We start from the raw sequence: 13,733 nt of genomic DNA, 5'->3' as shown, positions 1-13,733 counted from the left end.
CTAAATCTTCTGTGAATCTTAAAGATGCTCCTTTATAAGAATTTCCTTCTTTGATCTGGCTGCTTTTAGTATTCTACCTCTATCTGTAGTTTGTCACTCTGATTGGGAGGCCTTGGGGTATTTTATTTGGAGTTCTTTTAGCTGGTACTCTTTGGGCTTCCTGATTTTTGGTGCATACACACTTCAGCTCCAGGAACTTCTCAGCAACAATAACTTTGACAGTTGCTTCCTCATCAGGGTTTTCTTCCTGTCCCTATGATACTCCAGTGATTCTTATGTTGTTACTCTTCATCCTGATGTTCTCTTGTTATCTGTTGGTTCATTTTGAGGCTCTTTTTCATCTTCTGCTGTCATCTGGAGATTCTTTGCACTTCATCTTGGATCTCACTGTTTCTGTGAGTGAATTTTTCATTTTACTGAGATCTGTCATATCTACTTGTATTTTTGTTTGTATTTTCCTCATTTATGCTCTGATATCCTCCTGAATTTTATTGGCAGTGTGTTCCATTGTTTCTTTGAGCTCCTAATGCATTCTTAACAGTTCCATTCTAAATTCTCTATCATAGAAATTATATAGTTCATCATTACTGGTTGAATTAACTGGGCTAGCTTCTTCACTCACTGTCTGGTGGGCTTTTATATTGCTTTACCATTGTGACCTTTGTAGCTTGGAGTTGTTTTCTACATTTTTTGTGTGTAGTTATTAGACTGAGTTACAATGTCTTTGTACTATGTCTTTGTATGTTAAGGATTAGCTATGGAGGGGTGACAGAGCAAAGCAGAGCAGTCCTGCTCTTTGCAGCAGGGTTTTAGGGGTACATGTTAGAGGAGAATATCTCACCTGGGTCCAAAAGCCAATCCCCATGCCACACTGATCACTCCAGCCCCCTTTCTCTTCATGGCGGGCTTACACATGACTTCCAGAAATAGATTTTTGGACTCCTGAGGTAGTTGCCAAGAAGTGGGAATGCCGAGTTATATGGAAGCTTAATCCTTAGTCTTTCAAGGAATGTCCTTGTTGTTTTCTATAGAGATTGAGCAAGTCAATCTTTCCCCCAACAGTAGAAAAATGAATGCTTCTTATCTTCTCATATCCATACCAGCACTGGTTGTTGTTGTTGTTGTTTTTAATTTCCCAGTTTCACAGGTGTGAGATGATACCTCATTATTTTGATTTGCATTTGCCTGGTAATCAGAGTGATGAAGAGCATTTTTTTCATATATCCATTGGCCATCTTTGCATCTTTTTTAGATAAAGTGTCTATCTATTCTCCCTCTTTTGTTTTGTTTTGTTTTATTTTGTCTTTGGGTCACGCTAACTATAGTCAGAGCTTACTTCTGGTTCAGTATGCAGAGATCACTTCTTGTGGGTTTGGGGACCCTGTGGAATGCTGGAGATCAAACCCAGTTCAGTTGCATGATTTACACAGTATATTATCTTTATAAATCCATTTGTCCCTTTTTGATGGGGTAGTTTAATTTTCCTGTTTTAAGTTTTAGAAGTGCTTCAAACATATCTTGGATGTTAAAATTGTAACAGCTGAAGAATGGTGAGAAAAACTTTTCTCCTAATCTTTAAGGTGTCTTTTTATTTTGTTGTTGTTGTTGCTTATAACAAAGGAGATGTCATGTTTGCTATGTAAAGATGTCATCATGTTATGGATATTCTGAAGTGAGTACTATCAATAAATTCCTAAGTAAGCCAGAAGGCAAGCTTTATCGTTGTACACAGAACTTCTCTCTGGGACTGTCTAGTAAGAGAACTGATTTTTGGAAAACATTCAGGTGAAAAAATGAGACAAGTTTGAACAGACAATAAGTGTGTTCAACTATTTCACTAATGACTTAAGGAAGGAAAAAGCCGTAGGAATGTGGGCATGAAAAATCAGACACAATTTCAAAATTGGTGCCGTTTTCCAATCTTCAGGATAGAAAAGAAAATAACATTAAAGTGAAATGAAAGGGGGTGAGTTTCTGTATAGTATAAGCTCCAAATGGGAAACATCTATTAGATGCCAATTCACAAAGTTGTCTAGTCTTGGCGTCAGTCTGGAATTTCTTACTCTAAGGCTCTGGAAGAAAGAGTAACATTAATTCCTCAAATAAATTGGCACCCATATTTTTATTACATCACTAATCACTCCACTAAATCTGATGATCTGACTAAATTTCACCCACTTAAAAATGACATAACCTTAAACCAGGACAAAGGTGGGACAGGGGTGGTAGTTTGGAGGGAGACACAGTTTAATGTTGCACAAATCTTTTGTTGCCTCTGATAAATTTAAACTTTTGCATGAATTAATATATGCAACTCTCAGGGGCATCATGATAATTTGGGATCTGTTTGTGATTTGTACAACTTATATAAAAGATCATACTAGGGACCTGAAATACACCGAGGAAGACAAAGGCAGAACTTTCCAGGTGATAAACAGAACAGAAAAAGGGCTATAGAAAGCATTCAAGCTATATAAAGCACTCACAAAGCTCAACAAAAAGAAACTCAAGAACACTACCAAAAATGCAAGGAAAAGATGAACAGACATTTTTCCAAATATATATGGTTGACCAAGTAGGCACACGAAACAGTGTTTATCACAACTTCCACAGAAGGAAGGTGAACCTGTCTATTTCACATACTCTATCCCTCAAGCCAACACCAAGCATCCAATGTGTCACTAAATTTAAAGAATGAAACACTTTTCTGTAGACATAAAACTCATCAATACTGATCTTTAAGTTACATTTGTTGGGAGACTATTCAAATGTTCCTGGCCAATGCTTCTTGCTCTAGGTTATTTAGAAGTGATGTCACTTGACATATACTGACTGAAATATATAATACAAAATGTTACTATCTTTTACACAAATCTTTTTATAAAAACATAAAATAAGAAGTAACTCCTTTTCCTGAATAAAATATCTTATTTTGATCAAATGTTTGGTCCAATCTTGAATAGAAGCCTTTAATCTGTTTTAAATACCTTTGTATGTGATATGGGCTGGAGCAATAGCACAGTAGGTAGGGCGTTTGCCTTGCATGCCGCCGACCCAGGTTCAATTCCTCTGTCCCTCTTGGAGAGCCCAGCAAGTTACCAAGAGTATCCCACACGGCGAAGCCTGGCAAGCTCCCAGTGGCATATTCAATATGCCAAAAACAGTAACAATAAGTCTCACAATGGAGATGTTACTGGTGCCCACTTGAGCAAATGGATGAACAGCGGAGGACAGTGCTACAGTGCTATAATAGAGACTTAATCCCCAGGCTCTTGGGAAATAATTACAATCATTTAGTAGGAAGTATGTTTCCTATCAGTTGTCAGGTCTAATACACTTTATTTCTTCTCTTACTGTATCTCTTATATCCACAGGACTTTTTATTTTATTGTTTTTGTTGTGGAACCACACCCAGTGATAACTAGTGGTTTCTCTGGGCTCTGCACTCAAGAATTATTCCTGGCAGTACCATTTGGGATGCTGGGGATCAAATCTGGGTCAGCTGCATGCAAGGCAAGTGCTTTATCCACTGTACTATCACTCTGGTCCCCAGTTCCCCACAGGACTTTTTGATGTACTATGGTGGGAATTCAGGAGAGTGAAAGGGGCAATTAAAGGATGTCTAGTACTAAAACTCTCTTTTAGAACATGAAAAACCTAGTATTTCAATTTGAAATAAACAATAACAAGATGTTGAGGTTATTGTTTTCTTCAAGTGCTTACAAGATCTCTTGGCAAACAAAGCTAATTTGTATTTAAAGTCATAAAGCTTCCAAGTTCTCCATCACCTCTACCCAACACTTCAAGGCCTTCTTGCCTCCTTAATATGGTCAGATAATGCTAGATTTTAACAATTCAGTCTCTAAATTATACCAGTGTTTACTAGGGAACCAAGTAAATATAAAGTAAAAAAAAAAAACAAGCAAAAACAATCTTAAGTATTGCTGTAGGGCGTTTGCCTTGCACTCAGTCAGCCTGGCCGAGCCAGGTTCGATTCCTCCGCCCCTCTCGGAGAGCCTGGCAAGCTACCGAGAGTATTCAATATGCCAAACACAGTAACAAGAAGTCTCACAATGGAGATGTTACTGGGGCTGCTCAAGAAAATCGATGAATAATGGGAGGACAGTATTCTATTCTGTTCTATTTATTTATTTTATTCATTTACGTTTTGGCATTCTTGACCATATCTGGCTGTGTTCGGGGCTTACTCCTGGCTTTGTGCTCAGAGACCACACTTGGAAGTGCTCAGGAGACCATTTGTGGCTCCAGGGATCAATCCTGGATTAGCAGTGTGCAAGGCAAAAGCCTTACCTACTCTCAGGCCCATTTTAAAAAAGGATGGTACTTCTAGTTGAGTTGGGAACATAATGGAGAAATGTTCTAGAGAAATCTAAACTCAATCCCTGGTTAAACAACCTCATTATCATTAGATGGATGAGATGAAAACAGAAGTAGTGAGCAAGGGCTGGAGAGACAGAACAGTGGATAAAGGGGCTTATTTTCCATGGAGCTGATGCCAGCTTGATTTTGACGGCACACTTTGCCCCCCCCCCCCCCCGCCCCAGAACCACTAGGAGTGATGCCTTAGCATAGATCTGAGACTAAATGCTGAGTACTGCTGTGTGGGGCCCAATTCCCTCAAAAAATCCTGGGGGAGAAGGTAAACATGGGTGCAGGTAGATGCATAACTGAGACTTGTTCTCATTCAAACCTGCAATGACACCATCTTAAGTCAACGAATTTCAACATAATCAAGGAGTTATTCTAAAACAATGTTTGAAAATATATAGCATATCAGATGTTTAATACATATCTGTGTAATAAAGAAAGGATCAATACACAAGGAAGAAAATAAAAAATAATCCAGGTATTAAATATTAAAAATCTAATTCAGAAAACATGGAGCTTCTTTTAAAAAGTCACTTAAAAACAGAACTTTCGTATAATCCAGCAATCCCATGTCAGGACAGATATGTAAAAAATGTGAAATAATTAACTTGAAATGCTCTCTTTACCTCAATATTAACTTCATGTCTGGATAGATTTCTGAAGAATATCAAATCATAAACCTGAAAAGTTCCATAAACCTTAATATTCAATGTAGCATTATTCCCAGTAGTTAGGTTATGAATTGTCCATTGATCAATGTTTAAATAAAGATAAAGTGATAAATACATATGTATATCATTTTTATATATGTATGCATAATATATAGCACTGTAACACTGTCCTCCTATTCTTCATCGATTTGCTCTTGTGTGCACCAGTAATGTCTTCATTGTGAGAGGCTCTGACATGTGGGCAGGATACTCTCAGTAGCTTGCCAGGCTCTCTGAGAGGGATAGAGGAATTTAACCCAGGTTGGCCGTATGCAAGGCAAATGCCCTACCCACTGTGCTATCGCTCCAGCCCGATGATAGCATTATATATATATGTATATATGTATATATGTATATATACATATATATGTATATATGTGTGCATATATATGTATATTATATGTATATACAATATACATACATATATATTGTAAGCAAGGGAATGCTTACAACAAAATGGAATAGTTTGAAGGGAGTATGTGAAAAAAATGAGATGGAAAAATAAAAGTATTTCACCACATGTACAATATGAGGAAATAAAACTGATGAACCTAGAGAGATACTACAGAGATCAGGGCACTTTCCTTGCATGAGATTGTCTCAGGCTCAATCCCTGGCATCATGTGTGGCCCTTTTGAACCCCACCAGGAGTTATCCTTGAGCACAAAGCCAGGATTATCTTTGAGAACAAAGCCCTGAGCACTGCCAGATGTGGCCCAAGACAATAAACGAAAGATTGGTAAAGACACAGAACAAACAAACAAAATGACCTGTGGACATTCACCAGGAATGCCATACGGAAGGATAATAGGTAAGTGGAAAAAGGAGTAATTGGAGTCTAATGGATGTAGTAAATGTTATCTCTAAAATCTTGTTAATCATAATGGCTTCATACTCTAAGCAATTCTTTCAAAGTTTACCATCTTATTCACACCATCACATAATGGTGCAAATAGTCATTAATGTAAATACCTTTAATTCACATTTCAAATAATCATCCTAGTAACTTTATTCTTAAAATTTATTTATTAGGGGCTGGAAAAGTACAGTGGAGAGGGCATTTACCTTTCACCAGGTCAACCTGGGTTCAATACCCACCATACTATATGGTCCCCCAAGCACCACCTGGAGTAATTCCCGATTGCAGAGCTAGGAATGACCCCTGAGCATCAGCATGTATGGCCACAAAACCAAAATAAATAAAATTCAAAGATACGTATTTGTTATTTAAAAAAAAAAATTGGGCCGTGCCTAGAGGTGCACAGAGATTATTCCTAGCTCTGCACTCAGGGATCATTTCTCCCAGGCTTGGAGGACCATATGGGGTCTTTGGGAATAAACCCGGGTCAGTTGTGAGCAAGGCAAGTTCCTTAGCCCCTGCACTTTGGCCCCTAACCTAACATTTAACAATTTTAAACATTACCTTCTTGTGATAGCTGATTATCAAATTGTTGGCTTTTTATTTTCTTAAAAGGGCTGATGAAATACAGGTGCTAAGCATTAGACATGGGGTTATAAGTCAATTTTGTTTCTTCTTGCATGGGTAGTACTATTTTCATTTTATCCTCCCTTCCCAAGAACGTTTTAAGTCACCTATCAATTTTGTAAGAATTGGTTTCCTTCCGACTTTAATATAAGTCAACATCAATGTATGCACTAGTTATTAACTATACTTAATTATTTTTCTTAATTTTTAGGCTAAAAAGTAGATAAAAAGAATTCCAAAATTTTCTTCATGTTTTCCATCAGCTTATTTGCTGCACCCAACTTTGGATACTGGCACCTAAGCAACTGAATCTAATGGCATTGGTATTTAAGGATTTAAAAAACTTAAATTTAAGAATGACACGTTTATTTCAATTCTTAATTTTAATATGGGTGTGAGGCAGAATGAAAATATATTTCTTTCAAAAATTCTAAAATTATAGGGTTATATATTTTAAGTCTTTTTAAAAAATGTGTTGTTTTGTTTTTTCCAGTAATTCATCAAGGAACAAAACTTTCACCAAGGAACAAAACAATAACTGAAAGCTTGCATGACCAAGTAAGGCAATCAAGTGCTATGTGCTGAATCAAAGAGGGGAAAAAATGTGCTTGAGGTTGGATGATTTTCAATTTATTCAAGAAATTAAATTAAATTATTTTAGGAGAAAGACCTATATATTCCTCCTTTAAGAAAGATTAAACGGTAGTTTCTGATTCTATAGTAAAACTTACTCAGGCATCTTTCAGGTTATATACATAATAATGCAATATGCTGAAAAACTTTTTGCATATTATCTTAGATGTTCTAACTCCTAGTCTTTCTTTTCTTAGAGGAATAAAAAAATACTTTTTCTGAAGAGTACATTGCTGGGATAGAATACTTAAGCATCTTATTTTTCTTAAAGCCTAAGCCAGATAATTTATACTTATTGATGTCTACTAAAACTTAAAAACCTCTAATTTTGTTACAAAGCAATAATGACTTTAGATAGTGTAGCATAGTTCTTTCTTGAAAGGAGAAACTCTTCTCACATGTGAATCTTAAGATGATTCTAGAAATAGTTTCTAAACTAGAAGAATCCTTTGTAAATTATTCATTTTCCCAAACTCTTACGTGTCAAGTTTTGGTAGGAAATTCATAAGGCAAGGATATCATATTGTTATATTTTAAAATACTATATTGCTATATTGTTGGATACTTCATTTAGTATGATGACAATATTTGCTAATGATAGAGTCTTTAAATCAAGTATGAGAATGATTATCTGCTGCCCAAAACACATCTTCCCCAATCGTGGAAAAGAAAAAGAGTGAAGTTAGTAAAATGACACCAGTCTAGGAATCTCCCAAAGAACAATACATATTAATATTGGAGCAATAGCACAGTGGTAGAGCATTTGCCTTGCATGCAGCCAACATGGCCAACCCGAGTTCAATTCCTCCGCCCCTCTCGGAGAGCCCGGCAAGCTACCGAGAGTATCTCGCCCACACGGCAGAGCCTGGCAAGCTCCCCGTGTCGTATTCGAAACGCCAAACATAGTAACAACAAGTCTTGCGACGGAGACGTTACTGGGCCCACTCGAGCAAATCGATGAACAATGGGAGGACCGTGAACCTCAATGCTCCTCCTTACATTTTGCCTGTCAGAACTGATATGACCACAACCTAATCATAAGGGAAACTCTAAAGTGTTGTCATGCCCCCATGAGCATGAAAAGAAACTTGGTGAACACATCATCTCTGTCAAGTTTATGAATATCCAAAAGTAATTAGAAGAATACATATTCAAATCGCATTTAGATCAACATGAAGTTATATAAAAACAAAGTCGTTCATACAAAAGGGTGTGAAAATAGAACCATAGTGGATGTAAGGGCAATTGAATCTATGCATAACAAATTCTCTGTTACTCTGAGTAACATCCTAAGATAGCTTTCATGAGGTTCCCAGGGATACTTGTTTAAAGATATCCTTTACAAGATTATAGAAAAAAAATAACTAAAACCCCACTGTCACTGTCACTGTCCTCCCGTTGTTCATAGATTTGCTTGAGCAGGTCCAGTAACGTCTCAATTGTGAGACTTGTTATTACTGTGTTTGGCGTATCGAGTATGTCACGGGTAGCTTGTCAGGCTTTGCCGTGATGGCGAGATACTATCAGTAGCTTGCCAGGCTCTCCAAGAGGGGTGGAGGAATTGAACTCGGGTCCGTCGATCAGCCGTGTGCAAGGCAAATGCCCTACCGTCTGGAGTGATAGCACAGGGTTAGGACGTTTGCCTTGCGCACGGCTGGCCCGGCCATCTGGGTGATGACAGTGCAACTAAACCCCATCCATAAGTAAATAAAATGGAACATTCATGCAATCAATAGACTAGAGTTCAGTTTTCAGAAGCAATGAAACATAGCCAAAAAATAGATAATTAATATATTTCCCATGCAACTTAGCCTTAGATAGTTGTAACCAAGAGACAGAGCAATGACTATTTGAAAGTGATTATAAAGATCTTTGAATCATTTCAGGAAGGAAGTCTACTGGGGAAATCGTGGGCCTCTATAGCACAGTGACTAAATTTAACAGAAATATACATACATATTAAAAAATCAAGTAAAAAAATAAAACACAATACCTAAAACAGAAATTCTCGACAGAAGTTTTTAGAAACATAACTATATCCTGTGTTCTGAGGATCCATTTAATAAATGGAAGTTGAATTGTGAGGATGGCTTCAATGGGGGAATGGAGTAGAATGACAAAAAATTAAAAATAAAAAAGCCAAAATAGAAATGACCATCCACAGTTCCATTTTAGTTTTCCACCAACTGACGAGTACACTCAGCCAGATCCTGGCCCCTAAGGCTTGGATCTGTCCCCCGTTTGACACTATGTATGCAACAAGAAGGCTCAGGGTAAAAGGTTACACAGTCTGATCATGTCTTCTATTTCTGACTCCCATCAAAATCACATGTGTTAGACCTTAACTTCCACACATTCTTTGAATTCTATTCCAACAATAAGTCCATAAAGCAGAGGAACTGAGGGGACCACAGGATCATCCGGTTCAATCTTCATGTCACAGCTCAAGAAACAGAGACCTCAAGTAGTAGTGGGATCTCCTTAAGTTCTCCTTTTAGATTCGGGGTTCTCTTTATATGTGGATTTTGTTTAAGTTCCTCTGAGGAATGTGTTTCCTGTTCTCAATGCTATCTCCCTCTCTGCAGGGTTGCTTCAAATTCAGCAAAACAGCAGGCTGAAGAAGAGTCAAACCAAAACTATTTTAAGGGTAAGAATCTCGGCAGATAATAAAAACATGTTTTTTAACTTATTTAAATTGTGCGCATCTGCATTTATTTGTTTTCAGATTTTGTCGGTTCTGTGGGTGGTAGCCCAGGGAAAAACACACAGAGACATTTGCCTTGGGACTGTGAAGCACAAACAGCATTACCAAGGCAGATAGGAATGCGAAAGCTGGAGACTAACAAGGGGTCAGACTAAAGACCCGGGAACAGCCCTGCACTTGAAGGGTCCTTGAGTTCCCTGTATCATTTTCCCCACTAGACTGGTTCCTCAAAAAAACGGAAAGATCTTTAATTGTGCTTTCAACTAACAATGGTTATAGAAATTAACTACTGCCAAGCTGCTGTTTGGGCAGCAGTTAATTATCAGCTCTCTGGTCTAGCACACCGTAAACATATTGCAGTATTTCATCACTCATGTTTTATTTAATTTCACTTGTCATCAAGGGCCTTGATTGGAGCTTTGTGATTCAGTCCAAGAGAGGTGATTTTCACTTCCTTTGAAAACTGTCATTCATTTCATATCCTGTTCTTTTTTTTTAATAATGTAAGAGTGGGCTGGGGCTATAGTACAGTGGGTAAGGTGTTTGCCTTATACGTGGCCAACCTGGGTTCGTTTCCTCCATGCCTCTTGGAGAGCCCAGCAAGCTACCGAGAGTATCCCTCCTGCAGGTCAAAGCCTGGCAAGCTACCCGTGACGTATTCGATATGCCAAAAAGAGTCACAAGTCTCACAATGGAGGTGTTACTGGTGCCCACTCGAGCAAATCAATGAACAATGGGAGGACAGTGCTACAGTGCTAATGTAAGAGTATTGCTATTGATTCAGCCATTGATTAAGCTGATTGAATTGGGCGTGAACTCCACATTACTTTTTTATTTTTATTCTATTCTGAATGTTAATTTTCTTTTATTATTTTATTATTATTTTCTCCCCTTTTATTTTTGATTCACCGTGAGATACAGTTACAAAGCTTTCATGTTTGAGCTTCGGTCATACAATCCTCAAAGACCTATCCCTTTACCAGTGCACATTTTCCACCACCAGAATCTCTAGTATTCTCCCACCACTGCCATTCCAATCCTTCCCCGGCCTGTGTGGCAGACAATTTCCGTCATACTCTCTCGACTTTGGTTACATTTGATATTTCGACACCAGTCTCACCACAACTCAAACCTGCAGAAAAGGCAATGCTAGATGATTTGCTTTGTATTGCTTGTTATGGATAGAATATAATGTCCAGGAAATTCTGTGTTGTTCTCTTCTGGGAGCTTTAATTTATAGTCTCTGTGTCTTGGCCGTTGACAAGATTGCATGGTGCCGGGGGCAGTGTGTGGGTGTGACTGCCAAGCTACTGGAAAACTGGGGACCAGGGAGGAGGAGGAGGCCCAGTCCCGACCTAAGCAGACTTGGAGATCTCAGTCACGGGTTCCCGCATACCTGGGTTTTCCTGCTAGTCTGCTCTCTGGTGAGGCTCATCCCATCTTGAGTGAGACTTGTCTCCTCTTGGGTAAGGCTCATCTGAGCATGTGGAGAGTGGCTTTGGGCATGGTGGCAGTTGGGTTCTGGAGGTTTTCAGCTGCTGGGGTTCTATTTGGGGCAGGGAGGGAGACTCAACCTGCCCCCCTCCGAGATTCCCTGGTGAAGACAGCATGGCATGAGGACATCCTGTGGCACTTTCTTCTGGGAGTTTTAGTTTATAGTCCCTGGGTCTTGGCCGTTGATGAGATCACATGGCACCAGGGGCAGTTTGTGGGTATGACTGCCAAGCTACTGGAAATCTAGGGACCCGGGGGGAGGAGGACCAGTCCCAATCCAAGCAGGCCTGGAGCTCTCAGTCACAGGTTCCTACCTACCTCTGCGTTACAGGTCCTAACTGTGTCTTTTGGTCTCTTTTGAGATTTATGGGGTCTCCGAAACAAGGCCAAAAAATGAACTTATATAGCTGAGTCGGAGGTGGTTTGTGGGTGTGTCTTCCATACACCTAAATTTTGACGAAGGTATTTGGAAGTCTGAAGGCACCTTCAGGCTGCTGATGCACTCACCCCACAGGTACAGGTTGACCTGCAGGTGGCACCGTAGCCCCGGCCTATCCTGCTCTTAAGAAGATAATCTCCTCACGCAAAGGAGTTAAGTCTAATGCTCTCTTTAACACCCACAAGATGGAACTGGATCATTTGTTTTCATCTTGATGCCATGCAAGAGGTTTAATGAGAGACAGAAGGTGGACTTCGGGTGGTACGATCTTTCTTCAGTTAATAATGACATTTCCAGATTGGTTATCAATGAGAAGGCCACTGCTCACATTTCAGTTGTGATGCATTAGTGAATATCCACATAGGTTTTGTGAACAATGAAGTAAATTTCAAAGATGAAGTGAGTCTTTCTATGAATATGTTTGTTATGCAGCATGTTTCTGTGTGTTGATATAGAACATTCATAGTCAACTCACAGAAACGTATCACAGAAACACTGAGAAACACCAAATGATTTTCTCGTAACACTGGTTTTAGTGTCCTGGTCTAATTTATGGTGATATCACTAGAATTGCTTGGAAGACGCACTGTTATTCTATACTCAGATAAGAAGAGAGAGGCATAGGAAAGATCCTCCACTGACAAACACTTGTATAATACTACCTACTCATACTATACTACTTGTATAATACTACCTACACACTGGGAAAACTCTTCTGATACGTGCAAGTCGTGCAAGGCATGCAAGAAGCAAAATAGGCTTCTTCTGAAGGGAAGTCACAGTCTCCAGTGTCTGCCTGATCATCATCTCTGGGCTTTTTCCCAGACAGAAAAGGTAGAATCTGCCCTCACTGTAAAGAGAAATTCAGGAATTTCACCTGAAGGCCTACTTTTGTTTTGTTTGGGGGCCACACATGGTAGTCCTCAGGGATTCTTCCTGGCTCTGTTCTCAAGGATAATTTTTGGTGAGTTTGGGGGTATAGATGGGGTGCAAAGAACAAAACCCACGTTGAACATATGCAAGGCAAGCACCCTACCCACTGACCCGTTGCCTTTTTTTTTTTTTGTTCAAGCTAACAGTTTCCTTTTCCAATTGGAGCACAATAAACAAATAAAATAGACTAGAATTCCATACAATCAGTACCCTCTCTTAAAAACATGAATTTCCCCAAAGTCATTGTTTCGGTACTCTTCACTCCGAATATCAGACATCAAGAAATGGCATTTATTGGCGCTCACTCTAACTTTCTAAGAGTACTGGAAACAACCTATAGCTAGCCATTTAGCCTAATCTGCTTCCATACAAAAGAGAGTAAGCAATAACTTTAGCCACGAAACAGACCATAAGAAAATTCCCTGCTATCCAAGAAGCAAAATTTAATAATAATCATGTCTTTCACTTATAGTGCACCAATTATTGATAATTTGTAAAATAAATTATTTTATTGATTAGTGAGTGCTGGCAATCATTTTAGATGCACTAAAAATGTTTGTCCTACACAAATCTGGGATAGGAAAAGGTGGTGATCCAGATAAGTTTTTTGTGCTCACATTATTCACAGTGCCCCTTAGAAGTAGCTGCATAAAATAATAGTGCAGTAACTAGCACTGTAGCACTGTCCTCCCATTGTTCATCGATTTTGCTTGAGCAAGCACCAGTAACATCTCCATTGTGAGACTTCTTGTTACTGTTTTTGGCATATCAGATGCACCAGGGGAAGCTCGCCAGGCGGAATACCCTCAGTAGCTTTCCAAGTTCTCTGAGAAGGACGGAGGAAGCGAACTCGGGTTGGCTGTGTGCAAGGCAAATGCCCTAGCCACTGTGCTATTGCTCCAGCCCCATAACTAGCTCAATGATCAACAGGTGATGGAAGTTCAG

This window comes from Sorex fumeus, unplaced genomic scaffold, assembly GCF_029834395.1.
Source record: "Sorex fumeus unplaced genomic scaffold, SorFum_2.1 ptg000008l, whole genome shotgun sequence".
NCBI classification, from domain to species: domain Eukaryota; kingdom Metazoa; phylum Chordata; class Mammalia; order Eulipotyphla; family Soricidae; genus Sorex; species Sorex fumeus.
The sequence above is the reverse complement of the archived record's forward strand: the minus strand, read 5'-3'. Positions refer to the sequence as shown.